Source organism: Chrysoperla carnea, chromosome 4 (assembly GCF_905475395.1).
Source record: "Chrysoperla carnea chromosome 4, inChrCarn1.1, whole genome shotgun sequence".
Taxonomy (NCBI): domain Eukaryota; kingdom Metazoa; phylum Arthropoda; class Insecta; order Neuroptera; family Chrysopidae; genus Chrysoperla; species Chrysoperla carnea.
This window is the reverse complement of record NC_058340.1, coordinates 69,861,046-69,875,955: the sequence shown is the minus strand read 5'-3', so window position 1 is coordinate 69,875,955 and position 14,910 is coordinate 69,861,046. Positions and strand designations below refer to the sequence as shown.

The window sequence follows — 14,910 nt, the reverse complement described above, 5'->3', positions numbered from 1 at the left end:
TATTGTAGATAAATTATTTAGTAAAACCGATCACGAAACTTCTGCCATTTTACTTACTCTTCGATCATTTGACTTCCTTTTCCACAATTAATAATGCCGACAAAAATTTCCTTCTTATAATATGGTTTTTGGATTTCTTTCAAAAAAAGCCTTTTAGTCCGCGAGGCAGCACTCTTTTTGTTAAATGATTTATACATAGTTTAAACTTCATCAGTGATTTCCTTTTGGCGAATTTACTAAACTTTCACTCTACGGCTTTTTTCGAAAGTGCTGCGTTTTCAAATGAGTATGATCAAAATATGCCGAATGCAATACCGAATTCTTTCTTGACGAATACATTCTTATAGTTTTAACGCATTTAAAAATACAGCACCGATGAGCTTGTCTATATCACCTCGAACTTGCCGTACATACGTATTTTTGTTGCCTGTTTTTTCAGATCGAAAGCTTATATGACGTTATCATGCTCATTTGAAAACGCAGCTCTTTTGAAAAAGTCGTAGAGAGAAAGTTTGGTATAGACTCGTCAAAAGAAAGCCTGCACTCACGAAGTTTCAAGTATGTATTGTTCATTTAACAAAACGGGTACTGTTTCACGAAATATATACAGTGGAACATCGATTATTCGAATCCTCAGAAGAAGTTGAAAATGACGTCGTAGTTATAAAAATATAATCGTGCCTTTTTAAGTCGAAATTTTAGCAAATAAATCCTCTGTATCTTAAACTTCCTATTAAGTCGGAAACTCATTAACTTTACAGCATTTTTATACCATGTATATATGAAATATACATAGTATATTAAGTTTAGTCCAAAGTTTGTAACGCCTAAAAATATTCATGCTACGAAAAAAATTTTGATATAGGTGTTCATAGAATCATCTAATTAGTCCATTTCCGGGTGTCCGCCCGTCCGTCCGTCCGTCTGTGGACACGATAACTCAAAAACGAAAAGAGATATCAAGATGAAATTTTTATAGCGTACTCAGGACCTAAAAACTGAGGTCAAGTTCGTAAATGAGCAATATGGGTCAATTGGGTCTTGGGTCCGTAGGACCCATCTTGTAAACCGTTAGAGATAGAACAAAAGTTTAAATGTAAAAAATGTTCTTTATAAAAAAATAAACAACTTTTGTTTGAAAATTTTTTTTGTAAACTTCACTGTTTACCCACGAGGGCGCTTATTAGGTGCAAATTTTATAGTATGCATTAATATGGGAATATCAGTGTGTGTGTAGCTATTTAAAAGGATATCTTTTTTTATTAACGTGACGTCAAAAAACAAACGATTGCTTCATCAACACTGTCTATACATGGTATTTCAACAATTAACTCAGTCAATTGTTTGTTTTCACTTGTTACATTTACCTTGAAGTTCGAGTTATCCAGGTTCCACCGTATATAGACGTAAAAAAAATTAATAATTTATCCGCATACAACATTTATTCGAAATTGTTCGAACATAAACAAGCATTATAGTTATAGAAAATTGATTAAAAACAAAAGATAGATATCTATAAGGGTATATAATTTGTTGGCTGACTTGTACGACATTTAAGTTCAAAAAACCACACAACTTTTTCATCCGCACGAAGAACTCTCATTCCACAAATGACGTTTTTTGTGTTTAAATAATGGTATATACATATAAAACCACCCTACAACCCTTAAGTGACACAAAACAAGTTGATTTTATTATGTATCTAAACTCCACCCTTAACGAAAGTTAGCCAATCGAATGTATACGATTGTATATACAATGAAGGGTAAAAACCAATAAGAATTAATATTGTGGTTTGGAAATTATTTCATAGGGGCTGGTTTTTTTTTTTTGTATTTGTAATTTTGTATCGAAAGAAAGAATTATTTTATCATAATTTTCTGTCATAATTCAAGAAAAATACAACTAGTGTTTTATCGTTGATAGATTCTAGGAGTGTAGTTTGTGAAATTTTTGCAAAACGTGTTTGGGTTAAAATTTTCTTATTCGATTTGGTCGAGGTATGTCATTTTTGTATTTATTTAATTCAATAGTTTAGCAATTTATTTGTGTTTAATATTAAATTTACTATAAACTTGTTTTAAAATAAAATAAAATTTAATCGATTTGTTTCGAATTTGTTCAGATTTAATATTTTTACTATAAGTTTCATCGTACGGTATTGTTTCGCCCGATGAAACAATGTGTTTTTAACAAAAAATAAAATAATAATTCGAACCTAGGCTACTACCGTGGCCACAACGTATGGGGTCCTAACCACTAGACGATCACGGCTATTGGAAGTGATGGTAAAATATATTTACCTGAAGATGTTCTGTTAAAAAGAGTCAAGCAAAAACAACTAAAAATTTCACTTCCCGTGGCAATGTTTGCACATTGCCGTGACCAGGATTCGAACCTGGGTTACTACGGCCACAACGTAGGGTCCTAACCACTAGACGATCACGGCTATTGAAAGTGATGGTAAAATATATTTATCGGAAGATGTTCTGTTAAAAATAACCAAGCAAAAGAAACTAAAAAATTAACTTCTACCGTAACAATGTTTGCACATTGCCGTGACCAGGATTCGAACCTGGGCTACTACGGCCACAACGTAGGGTCCTAACCACTAGACGATCACGGCTCTTGGAAGTGATGGTAAAATATATTTATCTGAAGATGTTCTGTTAAAAATAGTCAAGCAAAAACAACTAAAAATTTCACTTCCCGTGGCAATGTTTTGCACATTGCCGTGACCAGGATTCGAACCTGGGTTACTACGGCCACAACGTAGGGTCCTAACCACTAGACGATCACGGCTATTGAAAGTGATGGTAAAATATATTTATCTGAAGATGTTCTGTTAAAAATAACCAAGCAAAAGAAACTAAAAAATTAACTTCTACCGTAACAATGTTTGCACATTGCCGTGACCAGGATTCGAACCTGGGTTACTACGGCCACAACGTAGGGTCCTAACCACTAGACGATCACGGCTATTGGAAGACATGATAAGAAGCTAAAATAAAAATCAGTTTAATAAATCTAAAATTAATATACTTTCTAAATATCGATTAAGTGTAACAATGACAAACCGCAAAAGGTTTGGAAGAAGAAAATTAGATTCAGGTACCAGAAATTCATACAGTCAATTTTGTATTGAGGTAAAAGATATTGAGCTATGTACCTTTTCATAACTATTTTTTTTAACCTTCAATTTAAATAAATACCTTTCATTATCACATTTGGATCGATTATTTAACCAACGATCTTAAAATCCAAATATAGATATTGAATTTATCCGAATTTGGGGTCCCAAAAATTTGTCTAACTGGAAGCTTTGAAAAAATACTAAAATCTCAAGCTAGAATTTACAGCAATTATATACTACAAGCTTATGTTAAAAAAAATCAAGAACCAATATTTTAATTCAAATAACATATTTTGTGGTACTGAATGTACCAAAAATCAACAAATCATTAAAAATAGATCAAAGAGTATTATATACAGCATGTAACACCTTTTTCAATCACATATACAGGGTGCATACATAATTAAGATCAAAAAATATATTGATAAAATTATTGAACTGTTAAGGGTTAAAAAAAAAACTATACCCTTGATTTACATAATGGTTAAATGATGACTTGATAAAAATATTTATACATAAAAAATGAAGACTTGTATTGTAATTTAAATTTTAATCAAATTGAATCCTTTCTTTGGCTTGAACCATTGAAATTTTATTTTAGAATTGTTGCCAAAACGAATTGATAAGTATTATAAAATAGATAAGTGCATCGCGCTTATACTGTGAAGGATCCAACAAAAATCCATAAAAGCAATACCCGAAAAATCATGTTCTACAAAATTTTTGGTTTATTGACGCTACGTCTCAATAACTAACTACATCATCGTTGAGACTTTATATGCTAGTGGGGTAAATCTATCGGATTTTGATAATCAATTCGGAAAATTTTGGAAGAAGGTTAATTTTATTTTTAATACGTTTCTTTCGTTGTAAGAAACAGAGTAAAGGAGTTTTCCGGTTCCGGAATGTTCCACACGACCTTCTACACGCGGCTTTGGGACAATTTATCTCTGCATTGTTTTTTCTTGAATATCTCTGCTTCTATTGATCGAATTGAGAGCGAATAAGAAGAATAGTTTTTGTATAAATTCATGCATCGATTTTGTTTGCTATTGAACCCCGAAGATTGCAAAATAACCTTCAAATTTCAAGAAAATCGCAATAACCTCATATTTTCGAAAAATGAATGAATTGAGTTTAAATTGGATTGGAAAAAAATCAAATCTTCAAAAAAAAAGAAGAAATTTTTATTTTCAGAACATCTCATTTAACTAAGAATATTTCAATATCCCATTTAACTTTTAGAATAACCAAAAATTGATATCTATCAATCTTAAGATTGGGGGAGTAATCAAAGTTTTCCCGGAATCCGTGAAAAAGAATACACCGCAATTGAGAACGCTAAGCAATGACGTGAGCAGTAAGAAAAAAAGTAAAGAAGAAGAAAGAGCTTTCTTGAAAAAAACTATTCAAATTTTTAATCGAAATCTGAAGTTCATATATTTGATAATATCTTACAAAACGGTTACCTATCTTTATAAATAATAAAGCCACCAAAACTTAAATTACGAGTACCTACAAACAATTATGAAATCAATCGAGCCACTAAAGTTAAAACAACTCCCCTTTTTAAATCAATGCAATGAATATCATAATTAACTACATACACCAAAAATTATTATCACCTGTTTATAAAACACTGCAGCGTGAAATTGATTTAGGAAGCGACAATTTTTGATTAATTACATTTAGGCACGCGGCCAGTCGTGTGCCATATATATTTTACGATCATCATTCATTAATAACGCGTGTATGTATTTAATCGTAGATGGTCAAAAATAAAGCTATAAATGATAAATATTCATATAAAAATGAGACGGGAAAACTTATCTTAAAATACCTGAGAGATTTGAAAAAATCTCTGAGGTCTTAAACAAAAATTCTGATTTATGTGAGTAAAAACAAATAATTTATAATAATTAATATTTCTATATCAATTGTAAAACCTTTCAAAAACATCATCCTGAAAAAAATCGGATGATTCTTCAATCTGAGTTTTGAGATATATGGTTAAGGATGTACGTGCACCAAGGAAATTTCAAATAAAAAGGATGAGACCTATCTATCGGGGTACAAAAATGATGGTTTAATTGAACCAGATAGTCAATATCACTCTCAAAGTTTTCCACTGTCCCCTTGTATTCTGTTCTTTAAAGTTTACATCAATAACGTTGTTAATAAATTTTTAGTAAGTATTCTTTTTATTGCTTATAGAGTCTTCCAATAGCCATGATCGTCTAGTGGTTAGGACCCTACGTTGTGGCCGTAGTAACACAGGTTCGAATCCTGGTCACGGCAATGTGCAAACATTGTCACGGTGGAAGTTATTTTTTTAATTTCTTTTGCTTGGTTATTTTTAACAGAACATCCTCAGATAAATATATTTTACCATCACTTCCAAGAGCCGTGATCGTCTAGTGGTTAGGACCCTACGTTGTGGCCGTAGTAACCCAGGTTCGAATCCTGGTCACGGCAATGTGCATACATTGTCACGATGGAGGTTAAATTTTTAGTTGTTTTTGCTTGGTTATTTTTAACACAACATCTTCAGATAAATATATTTTACCATCACTTCGAAGAGCCGTGATCGTCTAGTGGTTAGGACCCTACGTTGTGGCCGTAGTAACCCAGGTTCGAATCCTGGTCACGGCAATGTGCATACATTGTCAGAGTGGAAGTTAAATTTTTAGTTTCTTTTGCATGGAACATGAAGTAAAAATCTTCACCCTTTTAAAAAAGATGAATGTTTTCAAACAAATCACTTTTAGAAGTTTCTATAAATATTGGAAGTTCCGTTTTACGGAAGTATGCGTATATTTTTATACATGCCCCAAAAAAATTAACTTTTCCTTTGAAGATGTGAATTACAACATATGTTTTACAAAATAATAACTCTCCTATTTTTGTTGAGTGTTTAAATAATAATTGTAACAACCCTTAGTTAAAATAATAACACAACCCCTTTCTTATAAATATCCAAGATAAATATTAGGGGGTGGTCTATTATATAAGTGCGTGTATTTTTTTATAATAATAATTATCGTTGTTGGTGTAATTATTTATTGAGTAATACAAATCACTTTGTATTTAAAAATAAAAAATTTATATGTTATTTGAGACTGAAAGAGAGGGTTATCTTATCTGTAATTGTAATTAGAAATGTCAATATGTTCGTATTTTTATGTTGGATTCCCTGATTCGACGATTTTGCGAATTTTCTGTTCATAATATTATATTTATAGATTAGACTAGCGGATACTCGCCGATTTTGCTGGGCAATTTTTCCTTTAAAAACAAAGGCTATCACGTTATAGCCCTCACTTATTCTCTTTTTTGTTCACAATTTTAGGGATTTCAATTTTTTGGCGGGGAACTTTTTCGAAAATGAAGTTTTTCCCATGATACTCGCTGACATTGTAACTTTCTATAAGTCCAATCATTAAATTAACCTGATTTTTATACTTTTTGGATCACCCCATCCATCGAGTTTCATCAAAATCCAAAACAAAATTTTTTATTCCGATTTTCTCGATTTTTTCAAAGGATACCCCTTAAAAAATTACAATTTCGATAAAACTCAGTATATAAGATAATTTTGATTCAAAAAGTACAAAAATCGGATGCATCTGATGACTGGTCGAATAGTTTTTGAGATACGGACTAAAATCGATCCAAATATAGCGATATCTTTGAAACTCTGTATCCAATCATTAAATTAACCTGATTTTTATACTTTTTTGGTCAAAATTACCCCATCCACCGAGTTTCATCAAATTGTACAGTTCATTTTTCGAGAAGCGCACTATAGAAGGTGTGTGACTGATAAATTTTAAAATTTGCAAGTTTCTTTTAAAGGCATTTCATACTTAAAACGTTCAGTAAAAGTTTCAATTTCTTTTTGATAGACTCGGGGTTAGTTGGAGTTTTTTCAGGTTCAAACTACATCTCATAGTGACCTATAAAATATAACAAAATAATGAGAACATTAAGAATTCGCAATACAGAAACATTATTTCGATTCAAGATACATGACGGTCTTTCCAAACTTTACCTCCTCAACATTTTGTATGATTTTTATAGCTCAATTATAGCGTAACAAATTTTCCGCTAGTAAATAGTGATTTAGATATAAGCTGGTTTAAAGCACAATAGAAAAACGTGTTTATTTAACGATTAAACAAAGATTGTCGAAATATTTCGACTGAATGATTTCGTATTGAGAAGCTTAGAAAGGTTTATTCTTATAAATTATGTATAGGTACTGCCTGTAAACCCACAAAATATTGACACAGCAAAAATTTTGTATACAAATTTATTCAAACAATATGGATTGATTTTATAAAAAATAAAATATTAATATAATAATAATCAAATCAAAAAAGTTTAAAAGAAATAACCATGAAATTTATTCGTATAACTTTATTTTTTATCCAATGTCATAGTTATGCGTCCTCCTGTCCCATAATAAAAAAATACTTTATCATTGTAGCACATGTTTCTGTCAATAAATATTCAATTTCCGATGATGATTATAATATTCGATATTAGATCAGGAGCTCACCGTATTATAAAAATGTTTAATCTGTTTTCGTTATAATATAATGCCTATACTAGGTGCGATTGCTTAGATTACCCAAAAACATCTAAAAAACTAGATTTAGAAATATGAACAGTTAGTTTCATCATGAACTAACCATCTATAAACTTCAAAAACCAAAATGTACGTTTCAGCTAATAACATCGGAATATTCACACAAAAATAATAGGCATGTATCCTAAACTTTTTTTATTGCGTTAGTGTAACCAAAACATCATGCGAAATCATATCAGTTATTGGATAACATCAAAGATACAAAAATATGAAGGATTTAAATGTACAAATAGAAAGAGAGGAATAACATCCGAATAAAATTATTTAATTGAGTATATCTTTCATATTTATCAATCGATTATAATTTTTATTTGAGATCTTCTATTCTCGCACATTTTCAAATTATATCGAAAGATACTTTAAAATCGACATCAAGACACTAGCTTGTTAAGCTTGTTTAATTTTTCGTCTATCTCTTATCCTATAAATGTTAAAACGTGATAACGAAAGTGATAACGAAACATAGGGACAAAAAAAACCAAGTGAGGAGATATATTATAGAGGAGATATAATAGATATTGATGATATCTATTGCTATAACAAAGATTAAAGATAATGCCTGGTTTTGATACAATGAGCATCGGTTCTATATTTTACATGTTCAAATCAAATAATTTATAAAAGATTACATCAAAAATATGCTGCGTGTTAGCAACGAGAAGTAAACTTTTTGATTTTATTATTTTGTAAATTTGAATAAAACAAGATGACTTTCTTCAAAAAATAATGCAGATTATCTAATAAAGTAGTTCGTACTTATGGATAAAAAGATTAACATTACCTGATTCTTGTATTTTGTATCGAGACACAAGTCTTCCAATAGCCGTGATCGTCTAGTGGTTAGGACCCTACGTTGTGGCCGTAGTAACCCAGGTTCGAATCCTGGTCACGGCAATGTGCAAACATTGTCACGGTGGAAGTTTTTTTTAACTTTTTTTTTAAACTTTTGTCTGCGTACTCTTTATATTCATTCAGCTGGACAATTCGAAGTTTATAAACAATTATCACACTATTATTCTGCTTTGCCCGATTATAGGCTTTTTCCTTTAGCCACTAAATAGACTTTTGATCTGAACTTCAGTAAAGCTCGTTTCAATCGAGTTATCGAATAGATACTTAGGTTTACAATCATAAAGAGTGGTCAAAGGGATAATGAGGGAATTGAAGTTCAGGAAGCTTTAGATCTCTCTCTTTAGATTTCATTGGCTGTTAATACAATATTCGTCTCCTAAAGATATAAATTGTGTCTACACTCACCTTGTTTGGGATGAATTAAAGAAGACTTTCGAACTAACTTAGCCCTTCAACGTGGCTTACGTTTTTACTTTTTTAGACACTGAAATGCACTCTCTTCACTTTCTGAGCCCATAATTTTTAACTGTCCATACATTGGTGTTTCTAAGCTCATCCCATCAAACTGCGAAAAAAAAAGAAAATTTAGCCAATCAAATGTTTAATGTTGACATAAAGATGGAATACTTAGCTCTGAGAAGCAAAGGCGCATTAAGAAATTTCGCTTCCGTAAGCAGTTTCAAGAATTAGCGCGTCGAGTATTAAAAATGTGTCAATGAATACCTTTTTTTATTTCTTTAGGTTCAAGTTCTTTGTTTCTTAGAATCTGTAAAATCGCGTTAGCTGTTCGGGGCAATTCTTCGGTCCGAGCTATCGTTGTTAACTTAAAAACGTAGATGGGTACACATATATGATTTAAAGATGATCCTAAGAAAACGTAATTTTTTGGGAACATTTTTAAGGTATATCCATGGGAGTGAGAGTGCATGATATCTGAGAAAGACAGAAAGGCGAAAAAATTCATATTAATAAGGTATAGAGAGAAATAGTTTTGGATGACGTATTTTGATTGTAAATTCATGATCTAGTTTCGAATAACTTTCCTTAAAAATAAAGACAGTTATATGTATTTCCATAAACCAAATTTTAAGGTATTGTTGGCTTACTACTTCTGGTTAGGCGGCAAGCATGCTGAACGCTTAGGCCTGGCAGTGTATCACGACTACTGCAGGAGCTGTCACAGCGGTGAGAAGGAGGAGACAATGTCTCATCTTCTCTGTCACTGCCCAGCTCATGTCATGAAGAGATGGACTTACTTGAGCCAGCCTCTCTTTGACGACCTCTCCGACCTAAAGCTCTCCTGCTGTTCTTAAACGGCTGCAAGTAGTAGTGGCCGGGAATGGGCCAACCCTTTTCGATATCACAACGGACCCTATGGTCTAAGAGTGTCCTACCACAGGACAGCCACTCTAACCTAACATAACCTGGCTTACAAATTTAGCTTCACAACCTCATTTCACTTTAAAATGTCAATGCTTTATAAAAGAATATATCCATCATATAATATACTTTTATAAAACTTAGCTTTTCAACAAAAGCTCACATATTTATTAAGATATATACCACCCTCTTACACCCCCATATATTTCCATTCTTCCTATATAAACCTCCTAATATCTATTGTACCCGATGTAAAAACCCCTACAGCAAGCAAGCAAGCAATGCATAATATATCGAACATGATAACAGTTATCGATATAAAATAATCGTATACGTAATATACGTCGTACATACATAGATACCATTCATAAGGTATCGACAGAACAAGTGTACAAATTCACACAATTAATAAAAATATTGTGTAATAAGTCATCGTATGCTTAATGATTGACAATAACAAACCAGGCAAAGGAATATTATACATATATGAAGCGATAAAATATATAATATGTAGGAAAAATATTATATATTTGTGGTTTTAATTTCACATATAACGTCTATATGCATGCATATTCGTTGTGTGCGTAGTCATGGCAGGGACAATAAAATCGATGCCAGCGTTTCCAGTGAAAATTTTGGCGTTAAAGGACGCTGTTATGACTAATTTGCAATTCTTTACATGTTAATGTTATAGAAATGTCAAATTAAAATTATTGAAAAATACTAATTAATTAAACTTAATGCATTAAAAAATTGTGAAAATAAGAAATCAAATTACACAAATACTATGTTTCAAATATAAATTATCATGATTATTTATTTAAATTTGTGACACAATAATATTAAAATTTCAATGTAAGTCATAAATGCAATCCATACAATTATATATGCATCCATACAATTCTATAATTAAAGTAGTGTATCGTTACCATTTAAACGAAACTCGCGCACGGTGCGAATAAGGGTTAATCTATCAAGTAACGTTTTCGAAAGTTTATTAGTTTATTTTGTTGAAAGTTGAAATGTGGAGAAGAAATAATAACGACTAATTGACGCCTTAAAATCCACTTTCTAAGGGTATTTGGTTGTTTGTGTAATCAAAATAATATATATAAGATGGTAACCATGGATCTCATATGGTATCTATCCTATATTTATGTAAATGGAAGCTGACTGATCCTTCAAAGCACAGCTAAAACCGCTGGGTCCAGAATCGCAATATTTGGTTTGATTTTTTCCGTATCTCAAAAACTATTCGACTAGTCATTAAATGCATCCGATTTTTGTACTTTTTGGGTCAAAATTACCTTATATACTGAGTTTTATCGAAATTGGAGATTAAAAAAATTTCTCGTTTTTTTGCAATTTTTTTTAAGGGGTACCCCTTTGAAAAAATGGAGACATAATCGTACATACTTTTATAAAAGAATGTATGTTACTCGTTGCTAATTTGGTGACGGTTTGGCGGGATATACAAAAGGGTTTTTAAAAATTGCCTTTAAATGGTTTAAAATGAGCAATTTTCGAGCCTTTTACAATTATTTTAATCTGTATATGGAAGTGCAAAATCACCCACTCTACGATTGATAGTAGCGTAAAATGTTATTATGTAAGTCATCATATAATACTCATTCCTATAATAATTTATATATAATAAAATCATATTTTTATTATATTTCTGGTACTTTGATTAAGGTTATTCGATTAGAAAACCAATCAATCAAAATGTACTGAAATTAACGAAAGTATTTACAAAAAAAATATCACAGAAACTTTAGTTTCTTTTTCAAAAATTTTTCCAAAAATTTTAAATATAAATTAAAACTATTTTCTGAATCGTACAAATTAAAACCACTTGATACCACTTTTATTCGATTTCGAGTGTTCTATTATACCGAGACCACTCAATGAATGGTTGACTAACATAAGGAATTAATAATCTCCGTGTACTTAGAAAACCATTTGGATAGTTTTTAGGAGAAACGAGTGATATAACTATTTGATATGATTAACCACCGATCAAAAAAAAAAGAATGTTATAAATTTGAGCGCTATTTGAAATGTATTTTAATGGAGAATACAGTGTTTGATGACCTAAAACGCCCCCATGCATCCGCCCAAAATTCTTGATAAAAGCTAATGATTGAACTTCAACTCTTGAGGAATCTTTACAAGATCAATCTACTGCAATTATCTCCATCAATATTTACTACCAATTTTTGGGCATACTGATTTTAGAAGCTGTCAATAGTTTTTTTTTAAATTAGTTTTTATAGTTAAAAAAGTTAATAAACTCCATATGGTTTTTAATTGACTCCGAAATTAAAAATGTAATCACGACATGTTTTGTTTGTTATTATATAAAAATCAAATATTAGATATATTACGCACAACCGGAAGTAGAGTCAAATGTAATAATTATATGTCGTATTTTACCAACTGTTAACTTTTTTTTATTGAAAACAATACAAATAAATAAATAAAAATGGTATTAAATAATGTCAATGAATGTTCGATGTACTTTGTACAATGATCTTTAATATCCTAAAAAAGTCAGCGATAAAAGAATGCGATGATAAATCTATGGGATTGCTCATCAACTTTTAATCTAGTACGAATCACATAAGAATTAAATTTTTTTATTTTAAAATTTTTAAATTCTACATTATAAACTATATAGATTCACCATTCTGCTCCCTGAACCACAGACTGGTAGCGCCCTTGTTTTTGTGTAATAAAATTGATGAAATAAATCATTCAAAATAATATTTATTTTTTCACACAAAAAAAAAGTGTAGGCAAGTGAAGTTTTTTTTGATACGGAACCCTAAACTTGCACTTGAGATGTCCTTAAGAACCGTATCCATTAAATTATTAATCCTTTTTCCTGAGAGCTTTCTCCAAACTGAACTGTTTTAAGGATCATCGCCTATTTTTTAGCTGTTCCGGGTACTAAACCCTAAACACGCACTTGAGACATAGCCAAGAATCCACCCCATTAAATTACCTTTCATAAGAAACAAAAATAATCAAAATCGGTTCATCCGTTTGGACTCTACGATGCCACAGACAGACAGACAGGCTGACAGACACACACACATAGCGATTAAACTTATAACACCACTTTTTTTTTTGTTAGAGGGGGAATGAATATATTTTCAATATTTCAACGGTTTTCTGTCTCATATTAAAATAATATTATTTTCCCTTCAATAAATTAAACAAAAAATACAAATTAAAAAATTTAAATTTAAATCTTCAGACGACCTCCGAATGTATACAGACAAGAAAATAATACGTCAATACTTAACAAAAAGGCATTTAATTATCTGCAGTTATATTTGATAAGTATACGGATATTTCTTATGAATGGGAGCGCAGATCAGTGAATTCAACATACCGTTTTTACAAGAAAATTGAATGGAACAAGCGTTTTCACCATAATTTTACTATATCATTTGTATAAATTAAAAATTCAGCTACGTTGAGAACATTAAGGTAGTACTATCGGTAATAGACTTTGCATTCAGAATTTAATGAAACTTGGCATAGTTGTCCATTATTATATCATAATTAACCAGTTAAATATTGAGAACTGAAAATCTGAACGTCCAATTTTTTGAAATAAAATAAAATCTGTGATTTCCCATAAGGATCAATGTTAAAATATCTTTAAAATATCTTTTTTCAGTTCTCTGAAGGCCCCTAAAAATTTAACTGGTTAATTATGATATAATAATGGACAACATGCCTTAAGTTTCATTAAATTCTGAATGCAATAAATCAAAATTGCATAAATAATTCTATTTTAATATATGGAAGTAAAATACAGCCCTTTATTAAATTTATCTTCATAAATATTATGGTAAATACTATATGCTTATGATAATTGTAAAATAAAAAATATTTTACAAAAAAAAAAAAAAAATTAAAATATAAATTAGTATAATTAAATAGAATTTTCAAAGATAAATATATGATTATTTCAAATTCATAAATATAACCTTTATGAAAGCTTGTTTGAACTAATATTGATTGTCACTCTAGAAACATACCGAGCTTGAAAAGCTTTATTTTAAGCAAATTTTTAAAACCAAACAAAAGATTAAATTTTTTAACTTTAATACATTTTTATTCATTAAAATTATTTTTCTAACGCTTCCACTTCCACCTATTTCAAAGCGAAAGTATAAATAATCCCATAAAGCCTTTATTATATAAAAAGAAAATTTTCAAAAAATGACAATAAGCCATTCTTTATACCTTGGTACATCATCCCGACTTGATACAATGCTGGAGCAGTTTTCGTGGTTGTTGCCTGTTGGTAATTATAGGTATACTAAGTTTAGCCACAAGTTTGTAACGCTTAAAAATATTGATGCTATGAAAAAAATTTTGGTTAAATTTCAAATTTTTGAGAGGATAAAATTCGGGACCTGAGAAATATTCTTACTTGTAGAGTTTTCTCGCTTATTACCCAGTTCTCTCTTACTCAGGTTTGACTGTATATATCAAGGTATACTCAGTATAGTCCCAAGTTTGTAACGCTTAAAAATATTGATGCTGCGAACAAAATTTTGGTAAAGGTGTTCATAAAATCACCTAATTAATCCATTTCCGGTAAATCACCGTATTTTATAGCATGCTCAGGACGGTAAAAAGTGAAGTCGAGTTCGTAAATGAGCAACATAGGTCAATTGGGTCTTGGATCCGTAGGGCTCATCTTGTAAACCGTTAGAGATAGAAGAAAAGTTTAAATATAAGAAATGTTCCTTATAAAAAAATAAACAACTTTTGATTGAAACATTTTTTCGTAAACATCATTGTTTACCTGTAAGGGCGCAAAAAAGATTCGAACATTGTACAGTATATATAATACATACCAGTCAGGTGT

The 14,910-nt window shown here is 30.5% G+C and overlaps 7 non-coding genes across 7 annotated transcripts; 3 read left to right on the top strand and 4 right to left on the bottom strand.

The window, feature by feature from the left end:
* Nucleotides 1-2,377: 2,377 nt before the first annotated feature.
* Nucleotides 2,378-2,449, bottom strand: Trnah-gug. The gene has a single exon. It is a non-coding gene; the product is annotated as a tRNA-His (tRNA).
* Nucleotides 2,450-2,554: 105 nt separating this feature from the next.
* Nucleotides 2,555-2,626, bottom strand: Trnah-gug. The gene has a single exon. It is a non-coding gene; the product is annotated as a tRNA-His (tRNA).
* Nucleotides 2,627-2,730: 104 nt separating this feature from the next.
* On the bottom strand, nt 2,731-2,802 carry Trnah-gug. The gene has a single exon. It is a non-coding gene; the product is annotated as a tRNA-His (tRNA).
* A 105-nt stretch (nt 2,803-2,907) lies between these two features.
* On the bottom strand, nt 2,908-2,979 carry Trnah-gug. The gene has a single exon. It is a non-coding gene; the product is annotated as a tRNA-His (tRNA).
* A 2,557-nt stretch (nt 2,980-5,536) lies between these two features.
* Trnah-gug lies at nt 5,537-5,608 on the top strand. The gene has a single exon. It is a non-coding gene; the product is annotated as a tRNA-His (tRNA).
* Nucleotides 5,609-5,713: 105 nt separating this feature from the next.
* On the top strand, nt 5,714-5,785 carry Trnah-gug. The gene has a single exon. It is a non-coding gene; the product is annotated as a tRNA-His (tRNA).
* A 2,821-nt stretch (nt 5,786-8,606) lies between these two features.
* On the top strand, nt 8,607-8,678 carry Trnah-gug. The gene has a single exon. It is a non-coding gene; the product is annotated as a tRNA-His (tRNA).
* The last annotated feature ends 6,232 nt before the right edge of the window (nt 8,679-14,910 follow it).